The 23,135-nt window shown below is 42.7% G+C and overlaps 1 long non-coding RNA gene across 1 annotated transcript; it reads left to right on the top strand.

Annotated features, from left to right (window-relative positions):
- Positions 1–443: 443 nt before the first annotated feature.
- Positions 444–19,144, top strand: LOC142295497 (uncharacterized). The gene is made up of 3 exons (XR_012751473.1): positions 444–518; positions 626–884; positions 18,573–19,144. It is a non-coding gene; the product is annotated as an uncharacterized LOC142295497 (long non-coding RNA).
- The last annotated feature ends 3,991 nt before the right edge of the window (positions 19,145–23,135 follow it).

Raw genomic sequence — 23,135 nt, 5'->3', positions numbered from 1 at the left:
TGCCACATAATGTCTCACATTGTTCAATTTCTGAGCCCCCTTCAGACATGAGGACCTTTTCCCAGAATGTGAACACAACATCCCTTTGTGGTAATTAAATGGTTAGTAGCTAAGTCAGACCACCTGGATCCTTTCATCCATGGTCTGCACAGTGTCCAGTTCTGGTAGAAAGCATAACGATTTTATTTAGACAGCCTAAGGATATGGGATGTGGCAAGGATTTCCTAGTCTTTACCTTGAAAAGCTCGATGCCAGCAACATTTACATATACAATACATGTAATTAAACTAACGAAACCGTTTTCCATGTTTTAACTTTGCAGAACTGGTCCCTCTAGTCCATCCAGTACAAGCAAGGCAAGCCTCTATCTGCTTACTTTGTCGTCTGAGACACACCTCATATATAATAACATGATGACAAAAGGGAATGATATATTTGATGCAGAGTTGTACCTTATAATGGTAATATAATATGTCTTTTGAGAAACATTTCTCACACAATTCACACAACCCTTCCAGGTAAGAATAACCTTTATCACGAGGTCTCACCTTGTCTTTCATGCTTTTTCCTTTCATTATCTATCAATTTAATTTGTACATATAAACAAATTATGTATTCATTTCAGTACTGAATCCAACCTGCAAGAGTGGGAACAGGCATCAGAGTCTGATGACGATAAGGAGCCTGGACCGCCACATGCCCCACCGGATCAACAGCATTCTGTGCCACTGACATGCACCAACCTCCACAGCAGAGCTGCCTTTTTCAGCAGCAACAGCAACTCGACAACCCCCTGATAATGAAGAAGGTGGCCAGAGCAGCATTTCAACACTATCGGATACTTCCCCTCAAGTGGTCCTGATAACCCAAAGAGCCAGACTCAGGTGGGAACTCCCCAGCATCAGTACACAACACGAGGTAGATCCTTGTGTATTGCAGTATCTAGCTCACACCGTTAATTATGATTTTAATTACCTGATATCCCACAAAAAGTCAGGCTGTGTGCAAGAAATGCCCTGCTAATTGTAATGGATTTATGCATAGTGCCAAACAATCTGGGGGTGGTTTTTAATTTTTTAGATAGGTGGCTTTTGTCCACCAATAATCAACTAAAATTTCCCAACAGTACAGATCAGCCACAACCAGCCCTACCACAACCACCTTCCCCAAATCCGGATTACCAGGTGCATGAACCTGCCCCATCATCACTGCCAGCAGACCAAGTACATCCACCTGCCCCATAACTGCCTGCAGACCAGGTGGATCCAAATGCCCCTCCATCAATGACAACTTGCCAGCTGCAACACTCTGGCCCTCAAGCACAGGCTCCATATCATGTGCAATAAATATGGGGATGTTGCATATTTTGGGCACCGCCGATGCACCTCACAAGGTGAGGGATCCCAACCTGGTTCTGCGTGGCATGGCTACTAGATCACTACAACCCATCCAACTTTGGCCACAGAACATTTTGAGGTGAATTACCCATACGCTAGTGCCCAGAACCAGATGCACAAACACATACATGGCCTACAACCCTCATCACGTCCCCTCATCATTTCATCCCCTCATCATTTCATCCCCGTACTCAAGCCACAAGACCAGCTCAGGAATCCAACAATCCTGACTTTGCGTCACCTTCCCCAGCATTCTTTTTTAATTTATTTATTTATTTGTGCTATACTGGCACTATCAGGCTGATTTTATACATACCTATAATGGTCAGCTCAGATGTTTAGGTTTTGAAATCCAAGAAAGTAAAGCTTTTAAAATTATCAGCTTCTTGAGTAACAGTAGCTGAGGATCAGATAATAGCTGGCGGTATTCATACTTATCCCCTCCCTCTGTTAGAATTAGCATAAGTATTATACAATCGATTTCAATTTTGACTTGCAGGACCTGTGCTGGGGTCACACCCATGTGACCAGAAGGGGCGGGGCCTCATATAATAATAATAATAATTTCAAATACCTATTCTCGAAACTTGTAGCAAATATTGTCTAGATGAGTGCAAACATAGATATTTTATTAAACGGTAAATCAAAAGCTTATATGTACAGTTGAAACCAGAAGTTTACATAAACTATTTAAAAAGACACATCTGCATGTTTTTCTCACTATCTGACTTGAAATCAGAATAAACCTTTCCTGTTTTAGGTTAATTAGGAACCAAAATTATTTATATGTGCCAAATTCCAGAATAATGAGACAGAGAGAATGTTTTAAGGCATTTTTATTACTTTCTGCAAAGTCAAACATTTACATACATTTAGAGTACTATGCCTTTAAAAAACAATATGGGACAGCCCATATAATCATGTCATTTCTTTGGAAGCTTCTGATAGGTTTATTGACAACATCTGAGTTAGTTAGAGACACACCTGTGAATGTAAGAAGATCAGGCAAATCTGATGATTTAGTGATCAAGGGTTCGCCTGATCTTCTTACATTGTTCATTCCATGGTCATGGCTTTCAAGGCTGGAGTCCGTCAATATATGGTATCAGTTGCAAGATGGTGGTAGTACGGTGAGGCATCAATTTTTCTATACTTGTGGATGTATTTTAATGCACATATGAAACACAATGCTGCTCTGAGTAGCATCATGGGAGGTCAAAAGAAATCAGCCAAGATTTCAGGAAGAGAATTGTGGACTCTTACAAGTCTGGCTCATCCTTGGGTGCAATTTCCAGATTCCTGAAGGTGCCTCATTAATCTGTACAAACAATTCTATGCAAGTATAAACAATATAGGAATATCCAGCAAACATACCGCTCAGGAAGGAGACTGGTTCTGTGTACCAGTGATGAATATGCTTTGGTCAGACATGTGCATATCAATACAAGAACAAAAGCAAAAGATCTTGTGAAGATGCTGGCGGAAGCTGGTAAGATTGTGTCATTATCCACAGTGAAACGAGTACTGTATCAACATGGGCTGAAAGGCCACTCTGCCAGAAAGAAGCCACTGCTCTAAAAGAAACATCAAAAAAGCCAGATTAATGTTTGCAATTGCACACAGGAACAAAGGCCTTAATTTTGGGAGACATTTCCTGTGGTCTGACAAAACTAAAATTGAATTGTTTGGTCATAATGACTATTGTTACATTTGGAGGAAAAAGGGAGAAGCTTTGAAGCCTAAGAACACCATCCCAACTGTGAAACACGGGAGTGGTAGCATCATGTTGTGGGGTTGTTTTGCTGCAGGACGTACTGGTGCCATTCACAAAATAGATGGCATCATGAGGAAAGACGATTATGTGGAAATACTGAAACAACATCTCAAAACATCAGCCAGGAACTTAAATCTTGGATGGAAAGGGTCTTACAAATGGACAATGACCTGTAGCATACTGCCAAACTGGTTACAAAGGGGCTTAAGTTATCCAAAGTCAATGATTTGGAGAGGCCATCACAAAGCCCTGATCTCAATCCTATTGAAAATTTTTGGGCAAAGTGGAAAAGGCAGGTGCGAGCAAAGCAACCTACAAACATGGTTCAGTTACACCAGCTCTGTCAGGAGAAATGGGCCCAAATTTCTACCAACTATTATAAGAAGCTTGTGGAAGGATATCCAAAATGTTTGACTTAAGTCATACAGTTTAAGGGCAATGATACCAAATACTAATGAAATGTATGTAAACTTTTGACTGCAGAAAATAATAAAATTGCCTAACATTCTTTCTCTGTTATTATTCTGGCATTTGGCAAATATAAATCACTAGAAGGTGGCCTGATTCTAACGCATCGGGTATTCTAGAATTTATTGTGTAGTTAATGTATGATTTTTGTTATATATATAGATGTTGTTGTGTGTAGTTGCCAAGTGTTTGTGTAGGGGCTGTAAATGTTCTGGGTGTTGTCTGGGTGGGGGTGTATGAGAGCGGTGTTGTTTGTGTGGAGAGCTGTGTGTGTGTTGTGTTGTTTGTGGAGTGCTGTGTGTCTGCAGTGTTATCTGTGTGTGGTGCTGTGTGTGTTGCACGGTTTGTGTGGGTGTGGGTGTGGGGTGCGTGTGTGTGTTTTGGGGGAGCTATGTTTTGTGCAATGTGTGTGTGTTGCGCGGTATGTGCGTATATTTGTGTATGCTGCGGTGTTTGTGTGTTGGGTGTTATGTGTCTGCGGCGTTGTCTGTGTGTGTGGGTGTCTGTGTAGGGCGGTGTTTGTGGTTCCCAGTGTGTGTGTGGTGTGTTGTGCGGTGCGCGTGTGGCAGTGTGTGTGTGTGTTTTGGGGGGAGGTGTGCACCACCATCGTGCTCCATCCCCCATGCTGCGCACCCCCCATCGTGCTCCATCCCCAATGCTGCGCACCCCCCATCGTGCTCCATCCCCCATGCTGCGCACCCCCCATCGTGCTCCATCCCCCATGCTGCGCACCCCCCATCGTGCTCCATCCCCAATGCTGCGCACCCCCCATCGTGCTCCATCCCCCATGCTGCGCATCCCCCATTGTGCTCCATCCCCCATGCTGCGCACCCCCCATCGTGCTCCATCCCCCATGCTGCGCACCCCCCATCGTGCTCCATCCCCCATGCTGCGCACCCCCCATCGTGCTCCATCACCCATGCTGCGCACCTCCCCATCGTGCTCCATCCCCCATGCTGCACACCCTCCACCGTGCTCCATCCCCCATGCTGTGCACTCCCCATCGTGCTCCATCCCCCATGCTGCACACTCCCCATCGTGCTCCATCCCCCATGCTGTGCACCCCCCATTGTGCTCCATCCCCCATGCTGCGCACCCCCTATCGTGCTCCATCCCCCATGCTGCGCACTCCCCATCGTGCTCCATCCCCCATGCTGCACACTCCCCATCGTGCTCCATCCCCAATGCTGCGCACCCCCCATCATTCTCCATCCCCCATGCTGCGCACCCCCCATCATGCTTTATCCCCCATGCTGCGCACTCCCCATCGTGCTCCATCCCCCATACTGCGCACCCCCCATCGTGCTCCATCCCCCATGCTGTGCACACCCCATCGTGCTCCACAGTCACACATCAGACAGTATACACGCACACATCTGATCGCATACACTCACACCCCACTTCTGCCTGCGCCCTCCGGTGGGCGGTCCCAGCAACTGTGCTGCACGCAGTGCTCCTCTGCCTTCTGCCGACACGCACACATCCGATCGCATACACGCACACATCCAATCGCATACACGCACACATCCAATCGCATACACGCACACACACGATCGCATACACGCACACACACGATCGCATACACGCACACACACATTGACGATATCGCACATACGCGCTCACACTCACAACATCCAGAGATACCACATGCTTCCGGCCATGTGATCCTCCGGCAGGTCCTGGAAGGTCACTCAATGCACAGTATCGCCGCCGAGAAGCAAGCGATATCACTGGATGTTGTGAGTGTGTGGATGCGATCTGATGTGTGTGTGAGGTGTGTGTGAGAGTGAGTGTGATCTGATGTGTGTGTGTCTGTTCTTATGTGTGTGCGTGTGTGTGTGTTCCGCCGCTGCAGGACCTTGATGCGCTCACCTGCTCGCGGTCGGCTTCTGGTGAGTATGATCGGGGGTCTTCTTTCTTCTGTCTTCTCTCTTCTGCACATGTGTACCGGGAGCCGGTGTACGCTGGTAACCATGCTACACAATATTACCCGATGTGTACCATGGTTACCAGCGTACCCCGCCCCCCGCACGCACGGGACCCCACACCAGCGTACGCCGGCAACCCCAGCAATGCGAGGGTATGTATCGGCTGGGTTGCCGGCGTACGGTGGTGTGGGCTTCCGGGGGTACAGCACTCACCTGGGAGTCGGGGCTCCATGTTGGTTCGGGGAATGCGTGCGGGGGGCGGGGCCAGAGCGAGCGTGCAATGTGTGAGAGGGGCGGGGCCGAGTTGCCAATGCGTGCAGGGGGCCGGGGCGAGAGGCCAATCCGTGTGGGGGGCGGAGCCTGGGCGAGCGGCCAATCCGTGCCGTGTCGGTTCAGGGAATGCGTGCGGGGGGCGGGGCCAGAGCGAGCGTGCAATGCGTGAGGGGGGCGGGGCGTGGCCGAGTTGCCAATGCCAGCAGGTGGCTGGGGCGAGCGGCCAATCCGTGCGGGGGGTGGCGGAGCCGAGGCGAGGCGAGCGGCCAATGAGACGCTTGTCGCGGTAACTACAGAATTTTGGAGCAAGACAGACAGACAGACAGACAGAATAAGGCAATTATATATATAGATTTTGGTTCCTAATTGACTTAAAAACGGGAAAGATTTATTCTGATTTCATGTCAGATCGAAAAAAACATGCAGATGTGTCTCTATAGAGAGTGGAGGGAACTTCTAGTTTCAACTGCATATTAATCCTGAACAGATTTAAGCGGGCTTTACATGCTGCGATATCGTTACCGATATCGCTAGCGAGTGTACCCGCCCCCATCGTTTGTGTGACACAGGCAAATCGCTGCCCGTAACGCACAAAATCGCGCGGACCCGTCACACTACTTACCTGCCTAGTGACGTCGCTGTGACTGGCGATCCGCCTCCTTTCTAAGGGGGCGGTTCGTTCGGCATCACAGCAACGTCACTAAGCGGCCGCCCAATCAAAGCGGAGGGAAGGAGATGAGCGGGACGTAACATCCCGGCCACTTCCTTCCTTCCTTATTGTCAGCGGCCGCAGGTAAGGTGAGGTTCCTCGTTCCTGCAGGCAGTGTCACACGTAGCGATGTGTGCTGCCGCAGGAACGACGAACTACATCGTAGAAGCAGCAGCAACGATAATTTGGAATAGGGGGTGATGTCACCGATGAGCGATTTTGAACGTTTTTGCGACGATTCAAAATCGCTCATAGGTGTCACACACAACAACATCGCTAAAGTGGCCGGATGTGCGTCACAAATTCCGTGACCCCAACGACATCGCTTTAGCGATATTGCAGCATGTAAAGCCACCCTTACTCAGGACACACTCAGCAATTTTTTTTCTTTTCTTTTTATTTCTAAAATTCTAAATTTCTTGATTCAAAATCATGATAAATCGGTTTCTATATTATGCAGAGTAAAACTTCCCCCCAAAAAACCAAACACACTGGATGTAGTTTAGATTTTAATGTAATGAGTCTTAATTTTCTTTTATAGTTGAAAGTTTCAAGTTATTTTTATATTCAAGTATTTACGTGAGGTGGCCACTAGAGGGCAGATGTATTCATAGAGAAGCTCAGAAAACAACTGAGATTCAGTAAATGATAAAAATAGAGCGTTTAACCTACTAAAATAACGTAGAAATGATTAAGGACTAAGGAGTAGAGAAAAATAAATTGTGTAAATTAAACATTTAAAGGTGGCAAAAATTGAATACAAATATTCTTCAGCTGCTTACATAAGAAGAAACTTGAGGCTTATAGTATTGGGCCCTTAGAAATAATATGAATATAATGGTGGACAGCCAATCTATTTAACTCTCTCTCTGCCACTGTATTTATAGTCAAAAATCAAATGACGTTATTATGAATACAATGAATTCTCCATTGAATGGCATCTGATTAACCCAGTAAGGTGTGCAGATCTACTTTAAACCTGCTAAAATAGTCAATTTACAGGGTATAGGTGGCGTTCACCACTGAGTTGTGCAGGAATTATGAAGTACTATTATTATGATTGTGCAATAATGAAGTATATGCCATAATTTCCAATATGTAAAAAGTAACTAGATTAATTTTATTACGGAATTTGTTTTGTTATTTTTCGAACAAAGATGCATGGAAGTGTCTTCCATGCCCCTACCTTTCCCCCGTCTATTTGCCTGCCTTTAGCTGCACTGATATCAGAACGTAGTCATTTAGAGTACTGATGATGGCAGTGAAAGGGTCAGGCCCTGTCTCTTAGGCCTGTTTCACATGTCAGTGAAAAACACAGACATTTTTCACTGACGTGTTAAAAACACATATGTCCCTCTGTGTGCGATAGTTCACGGCACACGTATGTTCTCCATGTGCTATCCGTGATCCATGATAGCACATGGAGATAAACTCACCTGTCCCTGCTTCTGCTGTCCGTGGTGCTTATATCTCCCGCAATGCTGTGTCCAGCCGCTGTGTCTCTCACTGCTGCAGCTACTTCCGGGTCAGCTGTGCAGTGTATAACTGCATATGCATGACAATAATTAGCCGGCCTGGAAGCAGAGGCAGCAGCGACCGGAGACAGCGTCGCTGGAGAAGGTGAGTTTTCAAAGCTTTTTATGTTCAATGTACGTGTTTTTTTGGTACGTGTTTCACAGATCACATCATAAGTATGGTCTGTGGGACATCATTGATGCCAGAGAAAAACGGACATGTCTCAGTGCGAAAATCAGGGACACACGTGTACGCTGCGCGGAGACACGGTCAGTGAAAAATCACTGATGTGTGCACAGATCCACTGATTTTAATGGGTCTGTGTATGTCTGTGATTCTGGTACATATAAAAACTGTAACATATGTACCAGAATTACTGACGTGTGAAACAGGGCTTATTCTGAGTGTTGTATTAACAGAATAATGTCCTGCAGCAGGCTTATATGTAGAATTAAAGGGACAGAGGCTAACCCCTTCACTTCTATCATCAGTTCTCCAAATGGGTATGTTCTGATATTGGTGCTGCTAGGCAGCAAATAGACTGCAAAAAATCAGGGGTTTGAAAGCCACTTATATACATTTAAAAAAAACAAACATGAATGAAGTCGAATCCCTTTATAAAATGAATTGCAAACTTATATAAGATTCCAAGCTGGACGAAGGTAGTAAAAAAATATGAAAGTTTAGTTACTCTTTAAGTATTACATAGTAACAAATAGTTTTTTTTTTACCATCGGACTGGCTCATAGCAAAATATTTTGCCAATATGTAAAAGAGGGATCAAAAAGTAAGAGTAAAAGTTATAAACCTAATAATAATAATTTTTATTTCTATAGCTCCAGCCTCCAAGATATTCTGCAGCACTTTACTATTCATAGCGGACGTGTACAAACAAGATAAGACATTGCAGAATAACACATAGTTCAACACATATCAAGAAGAGTGAGGGCCCTGCTCACAAGCTTACAATCTCTTACACAAAAAGTAAAAGGTAAAAATGAAATTCTATGACAGTCCCTGACAGAAGTTCTGTCACTTATCCATGTTATGTAAATAAAAGCTTATAACCTGACTTTAAATTCATCCATTGGTTTTATAAATTACTCTTTTGAAAGCTGAAACCCTCCCAAATCTGGTTTAGGTTATGAAAATAAAGTTGCTGCAAAACTGAAATATTGATCATTTAATGAACACAGAAAGGTCAGATTTTCGCAAGACAAACGTTTTGTCGCCTTGTCATGTAATGCACCCAATCCTAGTTTACATCCTCACCTGTACTCACTAAATGATTGGTTAATTAGTGGGTGTATATAAAAAGAAACCCAGCACCCCAGACCTTCACTTGAACTGCAACTTGACCTCTGACAACATGCCAAAAATCCACCCCGCTTATTGACGTTGCTGTGACGCCGAACTTAGAAAGCGACGTCGCTAGGCAGGTTATTATGTGTGACGGGTCTGAGCGATGTTGTGCGCCACTGGCAGCGATTTGCCCGTGTCGCACAACCGATGGGGGCGGGTACGCACGGTAGCAATATCGGTAACGATATCGCAGCGTGTAAAGCGGCCTTTAATATCATCTATGGTTTATTTCAACGTGTTTCAAAGCCTACACCAGCTTCTTCATCAGGAAAATCGAAGTGTAGCAGCGAGTGCCAGACAGTATTTAAATGGTCAGATTTTGGAAAAGTAAAAAAAGTGCCAAGATGACACAGCATCACATGTTAAAAAGTTCAAAGTTTCATACTTAAAAATCGGGAACATGAGAGACAAAGAAAAAATGTATTTAGAGCATTGTTTGAGTTAATAGATTGAAACGGATTAAACCAATTATTAAAGCATATACTGTATATAAAAAATATATATGAAAATTATGCCATTAAAATGCTTTGTTGAAGAGAAGAAAGGAGGGATAAGAACTCTTAAAAGAATATACAGTATATAAAAATGCGTTCATGATGATTTCCCTCCTCTCTCCTCTTCATCAACACATTTTACATACAATAATTTTTAATACATATTTTTTATATACCGTGTGCTTAATTGGTCTAATCTGTTCCAATCTATTAATTCAAACAATGCTCTCAATTCATTTCTTCATTATAGCTCTCATTTTCTCAATTTTAAGTATGAACCTCTGAACTTGTAACATGTGATGCTGCGTCCTCTTGGCGCTTTTTTTAATATTAACTCTCATGATCGTAGACTCATTTTCAGTACACCAGAAGGGCAGGGCAAAAATGGTCCAGATAATATTCACTGCTCTCATCTCTTTTGCTTTTGGATCTGCAGCAGCCCTACCCCACCCAGCCAGAAGTCCTATGCTATCCCTATCTACATATGGGCTATTGTTATGTTCACAAGAAATCGTGAAATAATTATGCAGTCATTTTTATCTATTTCCCCTTGTGAAAATGTAAAATCTGGGGCTAAAACAACATTTTAGTGGTAAAAGTGTAATTTTTTTTTCTTCACTACCAAATATTATAAAATTTTGTGACAGGCATGTGATGTCAATATGCTCACTGCACCTATAGATGAATTCACTGAGGGGTGCAGTTGATAAAATATGGTCACTTGTGGGGGGTTTCTGCTGTTCTGGCACCTCAGGGGCTTTGCAAATATGACATGGCACCCACAAAACATTCCAACTAAATTTGCACTCCGATATGGTACTGCTTCCCTTCTGAGTGTTACACTGTGCCTAAAAAGTAGTTTCTGATCACATATGGGGTATTGGTGTACTCAGGAGAAATTGCATAATACATTTTGTGGTCCATTTTCTCCTGTTACCCTTGTATAAATTAAAAATGTGTGCCTTCAGCATCATTTTGGTTGAAAAAAATAATATTTCATTTTCATGACCCAATAGTACAAAATTCTGTGAAGCCTCCAACAGGATTACGATTCTCCCTACATCCCTAGATACATTTCTTGATGGGTGTAGTTTCCAAAAGGTGTCACTTTTAGGGAGTTTCTGCTGTTTTCAAACCTAGGCAGCTCTGCAAACGTGACATAGTGTCCACAATCCAGACAATTTTGCACTCCAAAAATCAAATTGCACTCCTTCCCTTCTGAGCCCTGCCATGCGCCCAAACAGAAGTTTTCCAGCGCAACAAATTGTATGGTGCAATTTGTCCTGTTAACTGTGTGAAAATGCAAAATTTGGAGTTAATATAATATTTTTGTTGGAAAAAAGTGATTTTTTTTATTTTCATGGCTCAATGTTATAAAATTCTGTGAAGCCCCCAGGGGTTCAAGGTGCTTACCTTACATCTAGATCAGTGTTTCCCAAACTCTAGTCCTCATGGCCCCCAACAAGTCATGTTTTCAGGATTTCCTTACTATTGAACAGGTGATGGAATCATTATCAAGGCATCACCTGTGCTATATTAAGGAAATCCTGAAAACATGACCTGTTGGGAGTCTTGAGGACTGGAGTTTGGGAACTACTGATCTAGATAAATCCCTTGAAGGGTCTAGTTTCCAAAATGGGATAAATTATGTGGGATTCCACTGTTTAGGCACTTCAGGGGCTCTCCAAATGCAACATGGCATCCGCTAATGATTACAACTAATTTTGCACTCCAAAGTCGTATGGTGTGTCTTCCCTTCTGAGCCATTCTGTGTTCCCAAATAGTACTTTTCCACCTTATATGAGGTATCTGCATACTCAGAAGAAATTGCAAAACAAATTGTATGGTGCATTTTTTCCTATTACCTGTTAAAATCTACCACTAACATGAAGTATAATATGTCATGGAAATAACTGTCTCAGAAACAATGGGATATGTTGAAGTGTTCTAGAGTTATTACCACATAAAGTTATGCTGGTCAGTAGAGATGGCCGAATACTGAAATATTCGGGTTTGGATTATGCTATCCGAATATCGAGTACTATTCCAGTATTCATCATGAATCACGAACCTAATGCAAGTCAAAGGGGAACTTGAGCATTTTTCTTTGAAATCCTCAGAAAAAATGCTTAGGTTCGCCATTGACTTGCATTAGATTCATTATTAGTGACTAATATTGGAATAGTACTCGGTATTTGGATAGCCCATTTCTACTAGTCAGATTTAGAAAATGAAGCTGAGTCTTTAATTTACAAAGTAACTTGGTCCTTAAGGGGTTAAAGAATGATTGCAGAATACACTTTAGAGTCACCACCAAGTCCCAAAAGAAGAAGTGTCTCAAATGTATCCATGATACAGAGGACTATTTATATAGTAGAGTGTCATGATGATCATGGAGAGCAGGGGACAGGTGCTGCTAGACTGGCCCACATGCTAGGCACCTCAGAGGGTTTTTTATAGCTATCCCTTATCTCAGAGTTACCTTTGAAGCTGAAGATCTCTGAGCCACCTTCCTGTCCCTGCTCCTGACCAGCCCTGATTTTATACCCCTACCCCAGGGGAGGGCCGGGGCAGGAGTGTGATAAAACAAAAAGACATAGACACAGGGGAAACCAACACTTTATCTCACAGCACACTCAAACAAAGGCATAAGACAATAAGCGGTAAGGAGGAAAATAAGAGCAAGGATGAAATATCAAAATGATGGGAGAATTCCACTATAACTTCAAGCACCACGCAAGATAATCACCAGCAGGAGTGGGACACAACAACACAGAGACCAACACAGCAATAAACTATAGTCGGCGTGGGAAAACAAATTCCATCATCTTAAAAAGATGGGAAGTAAATGTGATAGGCTTCCAACAACATGTGATTCCAGAACTAACCAACAGGTTAGCCTGTTAACTCTTGCTAGCCTGACCATTAATGAGCACACAGCTGCTCGACGCCTGAGCCTGCCTCTGTAACTCGGAAACAGCACAGAAACCATAGAGTGGAGTGTCAGAATCTCTATTGTGCATAGCGTCTGATGCCGCCATGACACTTGGCAAGTTTTGAGCAAAACTCCACATGTCATAGAGTTTACAAATGGCGAGATTTCTGTTCACAAATAATCTTATCCTGATTCCACCAGTTATTCACAAATATCTCCCATTGCGATTCATTCAGACGATGGTGGACAGAGTCTCTATAAAAGAACTTCTCTTTCTGTTTTAGGTCAATGACAGAGAATAGACAGAAGATGTGGGGGTCAATGTCTTAGAAACATTACGAACCACTGTTACAACGACGTCCCAGCAATGCTTTTACCTTCTATTGGGTCATGTAAACACTATCCACTATCACCACCGCCATAATTTTCCTGTCTCTATGATGTTTCACTCTTCCCTCACATCTGTCCCTAAGATACTTCTAACCTAACAGAATGACATTACAGTGCTGCACATGTTATACTTTTACATTATTCCCCTGAGTCCCACACACATTCCTATGACATTATAGCTGTCTATTTCACTTGTTCTCTTGGATATTTTCTCTTAGTCTCACAATGCATACTAGAATCCTTGTCTTCCAAACAGGTGTTTCTTTACAAGATTATGTCTGCTGTTTTCATTGTATTCACAACTGCTGGATCTTTCATTTACAGTGGGGAAAAAAAGTATTTAGTCAGCCACCAATTGTGCAAGTTCTCCCACTTAAAAAGATGAGAGGCCTGTAATTGACATCATAGGTAGACCACAACAATGAGAGATAAAATGAGAAAACAAATCCAGAAAATCACCTTGTCTAATTTGGCAAGATTTTTTTGCAAATTATGGTGGAAAATAAGTATTTAGTCATCTAAAAACATGCAATATTTCTGGCTCTCACAGACCTGTAACTTCTTCTTTAAAAGGCTCCTCTGTCCCTGACTCATTACCTGTTTGAACTTGTTATCAGTATAAAAGACACCTGTCCACAACCTCAAACAGTCACACTCCAAACTTCACTATGGTGAAGAGCAAAGAGCTGTCGAAGGATACCAGAAACAAAATTGTAGCCCTGCACCAGGCTGGGAAGACTGAATCTGCAATAGGCAAGCAGTTTCGTGTGATGAAATCAACTCTGGGAAAAATAATAAGAAAATGGAAGACATACAAGACCACTGATAATCTCCCTCGATCTGGGGCTCCACGCAAGATCTTAGCCCGTAAGGTCAAAATGATCACAAGAACGGTGAGCAAAAGTCCCAGAGCCACACGGGGGCATCTAGTGAATGACCTGCAAGAGCTGGGACCATCGTAACAAAGGCTTCCATCAGTAACACACTACCACGCCAGTGCCAGACATGTTCCCCTGCTTAAGCCAGTACATGTCCGGGCCGGTCTGAAGTTTGCTAGAGAGCATTTGGATTATCCAGAAGAGTATTGGGAGAATGTCATATGGTCTGATGAAACCAAAGTAGAACTGTTTGGTAGAAACACAACTCGTTGTGTTTGGAGGAGACAGAATGCTGAGTTGCATCTAAAGAACACCATACCTACTGTTAAGCATGGGGGTGGCAACATTATGGTTTGGGGCTGTTTCTCTGCAAAGGGATGAGGATGACCAATCAGTGTACATGAAAGAATGAATGGGGCCATGTATTGTGAGAATTTGAGTGCAAACCTCCTTCCATCACCAAGGGCATTGAAGATAAAACATGGCTGGGTCTTTCAGCATGATAATGATCCCAAGCACACTGCCAGGGAAGGAGTGGCTTTGCAAGAAGCATATGAAGGTCCTGGAGTGGCCTAGCCAGTCTCCAGATCTCAACTCCATAGAAAACCTTTGGAGGGAGTTGAAAGTCCATGTTGCCCAGTGACAGGCCCAAAACATCACTGCTCTAGAGGATATCTGCATGGAGGAATGGGTCAACATACCACCAGCTGTGTTTGCCAAGCTTATGAAGACTTACAGAAAATGTTTGACCTCTGTCATTGCAAAAAGGATATTTAACAAAATATTGAGATGAACTTTTGTTATTGTCCAAAAATTTATTTTCCACCATCATTTGCTAAAAAAATCTTGCCAAATCAAACAAGGTGATTTCTGGATTTGTTTTCTCATTTTGTCTCTCATAGTTGTGGTCTACCTATGATGTCAATTACAGGCCTTATCATCTTTATAAGTTGGAGAACTTGCACAATTGGGGGATGATAAATACTTTTTTCCCCAACGTATGTTTATTAGATTTATTACAATTTTCCATTTTTTCTTCTGTTATAGTATTATTTTCCCAGTGTACAGTACAGACCAAAAGTTTGGACACACCTTCTCATTCAAAGAGTTTACTTTATTTTCAGGACTCTGAAAATTGTAGATTCACATTGATGGCATCAAAACTATGAATTAACACATGTGGAATTAAATACTTAACAAAAAAGTGTGAAACTACTGAAAATATGTTTTACATTCTTGGTTCTTCAAAGTAGCCACCTTTTGCTTTGATTACTGCTTTGCACACTCTTGGCATTCTCTTGATGAGCTTCAAGAAGTAGTCACCGGAAATGGTCTTCCAACAGTCTTGAAGTTCCCAGAGATGCTTAGAACTTGTTGGTCCTTTTTCCTTCACTCTGCGGTCCAGTTCACCCCAAACCATCTCGACTGGGTTCAGGTCTGGTGACCGTGGAGGCCAGGTCATCTGGCGTAACACCCCATCACTCTCCTTCTTAGTCAAATAGCCCTTACACAGCCTGGAAGTGTGTTTGGGGTCATTGTCCTGTTGAAAAATAAATGATGGTCCAACTAAATGCAAACCGAATGGAATAGCATGCCGCTGCAAGATGCTATGGTAGCCATGCTGGTTCAGTATGCCTTCAATTTTGAATAAATCCCCAACAGTGTCACCAGCAAAGCACCTCCACACCATCACACCTCCTCCTCCATGCTTCACGGTGGGAACCAGGCATGTAGAGTCCATCCGTTCACCTTTTCTGTATCGCACAAAGACATGGTGGTTGGATCCAAAGATCTCAAATTTGGACTCATCAGACCAAGCACAGATTTCCACTGGTCTAATGTCCATTCCTTGTGTTCTTTAGCCCAAACAAGTCTCTTCTGGTTGTTGCCTGTCCTTAGCAGTGGTTTCCTAGCAGCTATTTTACCATGAAGGCCGGCTGCACAAAGTCTCCTCTTAACAGTTGTTGTAGAGCTGTTTCTGCTGCTAGAACTCTGTGTGGAATTGACCTGGTCTCTAATCTGAGGTGCTGTTAACCTGCGATTTCTGAGGGGGGTGACTCGGATAAACTTATCCTCTGCAGAAGAAGTGACTCTTGGTCTTCCTTTCCTGGGGCGGCCCTCATGTGAGCCAGTTTCTTTGTAGCGTTTGATGGTTTTTGCCACTGCACTTGGCACTACACTTTCAAAGTTTTCCCAATTTTTCGGACTGACTGACCTTCATTTTTTAAAGTAATGATGGCCACTCATTTTTCTTTACTTAGAATTTGTATTATGGCAAGAAAAAAGCAGCTAACAGTCTATTCAGTAGGACTATCAGCTGTGTATCCACCAGACTTCTGCACAACACAACTGATGGTCCCAACCCCATTTATAAGGCAAGAAATCCCACTTATTAAACCTGACAGGGCATACCTGTGAAGTGAAAACCATTTCCGGTGACTACCTCTTGAAGCTCATGAAGAAAATGCCAAGAGTGTGCAAAGCAGTAATCAAAGCAAAAGGTGGCTACTTTGAAGAACCTAGAATATAAGACATATTTTCAGTTGTTTCACACTTTTTTGTTAAGTATTTCATTCTACATGTGTTAATACATAGTTTTGATGCCTTCAATGTGAATCTACAATTTTCAGAGTCCTGAAAATAAAGAAAACTCTTTGAATGAGAAGTACGTTTGGTCTGTACTGTATGTTGATAAAGGTCATGATTGATCAAAATATTGTTTTATTTGTATACTATATTGGACCACACAATTAGAGAATTATTCTACGTTATCCATTCAAGAGTGACGGATTCTATTCTACATGAATATTTACAGAGTGGGACCCTAAAAGCCCATTTACACACTGAGACTTTCTAGCGATCCCACCAGTGATCCCAACCTGGCCAGGATCGCTGGAAAGTCTCTAAACAGTCACTGCTGAGCTGTCAAACAGGCAGATCTGGCCAACGACGCAGCAGCGATATGGACCTGCAGAACGACCTCACTGGTTGTTGGGGACGTATCACACAGCAGCTATTTGACAGCTCACACCTATGTTAGGGGCGTGGTGTTTGGCACTGAAGCCACCTAGGTGTCCTTTTTACACGCCCCCCCTCAGCTCCGATTGGTGATCGCTAGTGCGTTCTTATTGGCAACCCCGAGCTTGGAAAGATTGGCAAAAGTTGCGCTTGTATATTCTTTGTTCCTGAGCTTCTGTTGCTTAGCGGATCTTTGTAGAGTTCTCTGTGTGGCAACTCCACACTGGTTTATCTATACAGCATCAATATAGCTTCAATCAAATAATGCTTACCGTATAGGCTTTATAGTATTGCAGACTGGAGAACTCTCTAATATCCGCAAACCAGCACGCTCAGGAACAAGGTAGCTTTAAAACAAAGGACGAAAGCGCTAAAGTTGCATTCTTTTCAGTGAAAGCCGCCCAATCAGAACGCAACAGCGACCACCAATCGGAGGTAAGGGGGTGGGAAAAGGAACGCTATAGCACGCCTACGGGCTGGGTTCTAAGTCGCTAACGATGTCGTTGTAACGGTGTCAAACACACCGATACATGCTGCATAGCGGGAAACAAAAGGACCAAAAAATGGTCCTGAACGATTTGTAGCGATCAGCGACCTCACAGCGGGGGCCAGGTCGCTGATGGGTGTTACACACTTCAATGTCGCTGGGGAGGTTGCTATTACGTCACAAAGCCGGTGACGTTACAGCGATATCGCTAGCGATGTTGCAGTGTGTAGAGGGGCCTTAACTGAGCACCTATATATCGCAGGCTGCTGTAATCAACAATGAAATAATTTAGTCTCACAAACAAAACAAAAACTTATGTGGTCACAGTGAAGGAAAAATAAAATGGAAAATAAGACACTTGTACTGGAGCAACATAAGATTTTTTTATTTCCATGAAATGTGCTAGTGTTGTGCAGTAAAACATCAAAAACTATTCATATTTGGTAAACATCAAAAACACTACTATTGCTATATGAATAATCTATGGATAAAATAAGGTTAACACATTATTACTACCAGGCAGATGTCACGCTCCCTGGGGTCCCGTCGCCGCCTGTCACTCCGGTCTCCGGTTCTCCTGCCCGCGGCGGTCCCTCTCACTCCCCCTCCTGTACGTCCTCTGTGCCCTCCGTCTGCCGGTCCCGGCATTCCCCTGCGACCCCGGACACTCCCTCTGGCTCCCCTGCATCTCCTTCACCTTCCCCGCTGCTTCCTGCTCTGGTTTCCGGCACTCGGGCCTCGCGTATGCGCATTAGGGCACGCGCGCGCTTACTCACCTCTTCTTAAAGGGCCAGTGTCCCGGGAACAGGATATGGCTAATTACAGGTACTGGGTATATAAGACTTCCTTTTACCTATGGGCGGTGCCTGTTCAACGTGTTCCCATAGCTAGGTGTTCAGGTCCCTCTGTGTCTTGTACCCAGATTAACCCTGTCTCTTCCGCAGAGCCAGTCTGCCGTCCTGACCTGGCTCCAGAGTGCCGATTACCCAGGAGGTGTCCCGGTGACTGTTTGCTGAGGATCCCGCCATCTCCCATCAGCCTGAACCCGTCACCTGGACTTCACCTGGAAGCTCCAGTCTGCACATCCCGCTGGATCCGGACCCCGTCGGCTGTGACTACTCGGCACCTGTACCCGGTTCCCGTCATCTGTCCTGTCTCCGGTTCCCATTGGACTATTAGTCATCTCCCGTGCTGATCTCTGAAGGACCTGTACCCCGTACTCCCTGTGTTCCAGCAGCCATGCATTTTGGCCCTCTGGTGGGGTGACCAGACAGTCCCTGTATAGAGGTTAGCTTTCGGTTGCCTCTCTGGGGAAGTCCGGTGCACGGTCCCGTGAATCCACCTCCAGGACGTTACAGCAGATAACACCGCAACATTAAAAACACTAAATATTGTGACAGATTTCCTACAGTTCTTAGTGACCTAATTCAAAACTTTTCTTAATTTGCACAGAGCATTTAAACAAGTGTATCATAAAGTAAAAATACCCTTAAAAATATTTGTTATTATATGATTAAACGTTAAAGAATATTATAGGTCGCCGCTATTCGACTATTCGCGAATATTCGATGCGCAATGTAAGTCGATGGGAAACCCGAATAACAACTATTAGGGCTTCCCATAGACTTACATTGCGCATCGAATATTCGCATAGCGGTGACCTATTCATCGGATATTCGCGAAGCCGAATATTTGAGGTATTCGATCATCCCTATTTATGATACTACAGTTCTTAGTGCCAAAATAAGCTTGGTTGGGTTAAGGTTAGAATCACACGTGCAGATTAATTTTTTTTATGTCAAATTCCGGCATTAAAGGGAATTTGTCAGCAGGATTTCATCCCCCACCTAATTAATTATATGCTTTCTCAGTAAGAAGAAGCAGACTGATCTTATAAAGATATTGCTGGACTTGTCTTTGAAAGAGCTACATGCTCATATAGTTTGGGGGGTGATATCCTGCTGAGAAGATTCTCTTAAATTCAAAATAAAGGAAATGCAAAAAGTTGAGGACCACCTTAAAATATGGAAATAGACAAAACACTATTTCCGGAAGCATTGACTCCTTAATAATTAATAATATGATATTAATAATATGATATGTTTTAGACTATTACTTATCATATAACACTGCCATAGTCCCCCCTTCTGGTGTACTTAATTCCTCTTCCTACAATGTCAGTAAGTGACCACTGCAGCTAATCAATGTTAGGATCCTCAGGACTGGCCCATAGTAAGGGGTTCTTTACAGTTAGAGCAGTCAGACTGTGGAATGCCCTACCTCAAGAGGTAGTGAAATACACTGACACTATAACAGCTTTTAAGAAAAGGGCTGGATGTTTTGCTCCCAACAAACAGCATTATGAGTTATACATAATCTGGCGATAGAGAATATACAACTGGTCAATCAAGAAGGGTTGAATCTAATAGAACTATCTTGTTGTTAAACCTGTGTAACTTGATAATTATGTAACAAATGTGGTGCCAGTATTTTACATTTGAGCCCACAAACTATAGGTCTGCAACTTTTTTTCAATAACAGTTTTAATTGGATTTTGAATGTCACTTCAGAATACATACTGATAGTGAATTTAGATTGTGAGCCCCAATGGGGACAGTGATGATCAGCTCTGTAAAGTGCAATAAAAGTAAGTAAAAATCAGTAAATAAGTGACATGGGTTGAGAATGGTATGCCTAAGTTTCATTATCAATTATACAAGGTGGAAAATATTCCATTTTTAGTGTCTAAAAAGACTTTTGGAGGAAATCTAGATAGTGCCAGAATCCCCATTTACCTGTCTGATGTATTTTGTTTGTATATGGGGTTGTATAAAAATTGCAGATACAGCTAAGGAGTATCTTCAAATATGAGACATATAAAAAATTGATATTGCTAGAATATTAATCAGTTCAGTCGTTTAAGAATTTGGGTTTTTTTGTTTATTTCAAGCAATAATATATTTATTTCTAAAGCATGTTTAAACTGATTTGTCAATCGCCAATCATAGCAAAGAGAACTATGGAGGAGGGCTGTGGAGTCGGTAAGCCAAACCTGTGACTCTGACTCCGACTCCTCAATTTCCCTTGCACCGACTCCGACCCGACTCCACGACTCAGACTCCGACTCCCACATATATTGCTTATATTTAACTGAAAAATCTATTGTAGTACAATGTGAACATCAGACATTTAATCAATTTTATGATACAATAATCAAGATATTAAGATAGAACATAAAATATATTTAATGGAATACAACATTAGAACCCAAGTCCTCTTCCGCCTGGCAGTCCTGTAGCCACTCATCCTAACTGCTACCTCAGTCAGAGCTTCTTTTCCTTTAGTAAGCTGTTGATCATCAAGCAGTATATGATGACTTGGGTGCACATAAACAGCTACCAGAAGAATTTTATTTTCCAATAGCTGTGTCTCTCTCCGTTTCATTGAAGCAGAAATGCCATCTGCGATTAAACCTCCTCTTTGGGACAGGCAAAATAGCAAGTTCTTCCACTCCCCTATGAAAATGCCAGGAGTTACATCTTCAGCTTGTAATTTTTTTAGTCACGGTAAATGGGTGATTAAGCAATTCCATCAATTCAGCCACCTGTGTCCATTGACCTTCATTTAGGGTTACTTGAGGGTTCACCATATCTATAAGAAAATGTTTTAGTTCAAGCAATCACTCAATCATTAAATAAATGCGGCCCCATCGACAATTGTCCCTTTCCCAGCACGTCTCTTCAAGATGGAATCAATTTTAGGAGTTCTGGCGGCAACAATTTCCTCACTCAAATTTCCAGCATGTCCCTCTTGCAGACTATCTCTTATTGCCAGCTACAGCGTGTGCACAACACAGCACATGTGATGAATATGAAAGTGTTTTGAAGCAGCTTTAACAAGATCATCTAATTTTAAAGTATCAATTTGCTGTTCTTCTGTTGTAATATCTGTTTGTTCCTCAGTTACATGAGCAGTCCTGTGGCTCCATCTCACACATACTGAATCCTAAATTTTCTTCTAGATGTTGTTCATTACTCTCATTCATCAGTTTAATTGTACTTATCAAGTTTGAAGCATTGTCCATTACAATAGTAAGAACCTGTTCTTTTTTGAGTTAGTAATCTTGCAGAGCTTTTTCCACTGTAGAAACTGGAGGCATCAAAAACGGATCCTCACAAAGAATGAGCAGTTAGTTTGTGGCGTTTTTCTAATCTGCTTTTGCTATTGAAAGCATTATTTATGAGCTCTACAACCTTTCAGGTGATGCGGTTTTTTGAAAAGCTGATCTGCTTTTGCAGGTGAAAAACGTATCCTCAAAAAACGCAGCAAAAACGCTGTGTGTGAATGTAGCCTTAGATCAGGAATAGAACAGACATTTATAGGACATTTCATAACTTTCCCAAATTCCTATGAAAAAATATTCAGCACATTCTGCATTGAACTACTTTATCCAATTTATTAAGTATTTTAGGAGTCGGACTCTACGACTGCGACTCCACAGCTCTGCTATGGAGTCAGATTTGTTGGAGTATGCAGTAGTCTGGGAAGAATTCTTGATACTTCATTCCAAAAAGGGATCATGAGAGGGTAGGTCCAGAATACAATACGAAGAAACTTAGAGGAATATTTCTACTTTACATAAACAGTTAAAGCGCACCAATCACCAGGATTTTCGTATATAACCTAAAGGCAGAGATATACTGGCACTCTCAGGCTGAGTCTATACATACCTGTAGTGGTCAGCTCGGATGTTTAGGTTTTGAAATCCAAAAAAGTAAAGTTTGTAAAATGAACAGCTTGTTGAGTGACAGCAGCTGAGGATCAGATAATAGCTGGCGGTATTCATACTTATCCCCTCCTCCTGTTAGAATTAGCATAAGTATTATACACTCGATTTAATGTTTGACTTGCAGGACCTGTGCTAAGGTCATACCCATGTGACCAGAAGGGGCGGGGCCTCAGCAAACAAAGCTCATACCAGGAAGCAACATTTTTGTTTTCTGAGGCCCTGCCCCTTCTGGTCACATGGGTATGATGTCAGCACAGGTCCTGCAAGTCAGATATTAAATCAATTATATAATACTTATGCTAATTCTAACAGGGGGCGGGATATCTCTTTCCCCCCAGCTATTATCTGCTCCTCAGCTGCTGTCACTCAAGAAGCTGATGATTTTATAAACTTTACTTTCTTGGATTTCAAAACCTATACATCTGAGCTACCACTAACAGTATGTATAGACTCAACCTGATAGTGCCAGTATAGCACTGGCTTTAGGTAATATACAATAATCCTGGTGATTGGTTCCCTTTAATGTAAAAAAAAGCCTTCATGGTGGATAGGACAAGAAGTATTTTTTGGTACTGTGCTTTATAACATTGCTGTTATGTTTAGTTTATCTTCAAGTCTCTAGACCAAGACTTCTCAATTTTTGTCTTCTGGGGCCTCAACAGACAGACCAAGATAATGCTTAGGCTACACCAGAGAGACCAAGATTATGTCTGAGCCT

Source organism: Anomaloglossus baeobatrachus, chromosome 1 (assembly GCF_048569485.1).
Source record: "Anomaloglossus baeobatrachus isolate aAnoBae1 chromosome 1, aAnoBae1.hap1, whole genome shotgun sequence".
Taxonomy (NCBI): domain Eukaryota; kingdom Metazoa; phylum Chordata; class Amphibia; order Anura; family Aromobatidae; genus Anomaloglossus; species Anomaloglossus baeobatrachus.
The sequence above is the reverse complement of the archived record's forward strand: the minus strand, read 5'-3'. Positions and strand labels throughout refer to the sequence as shown.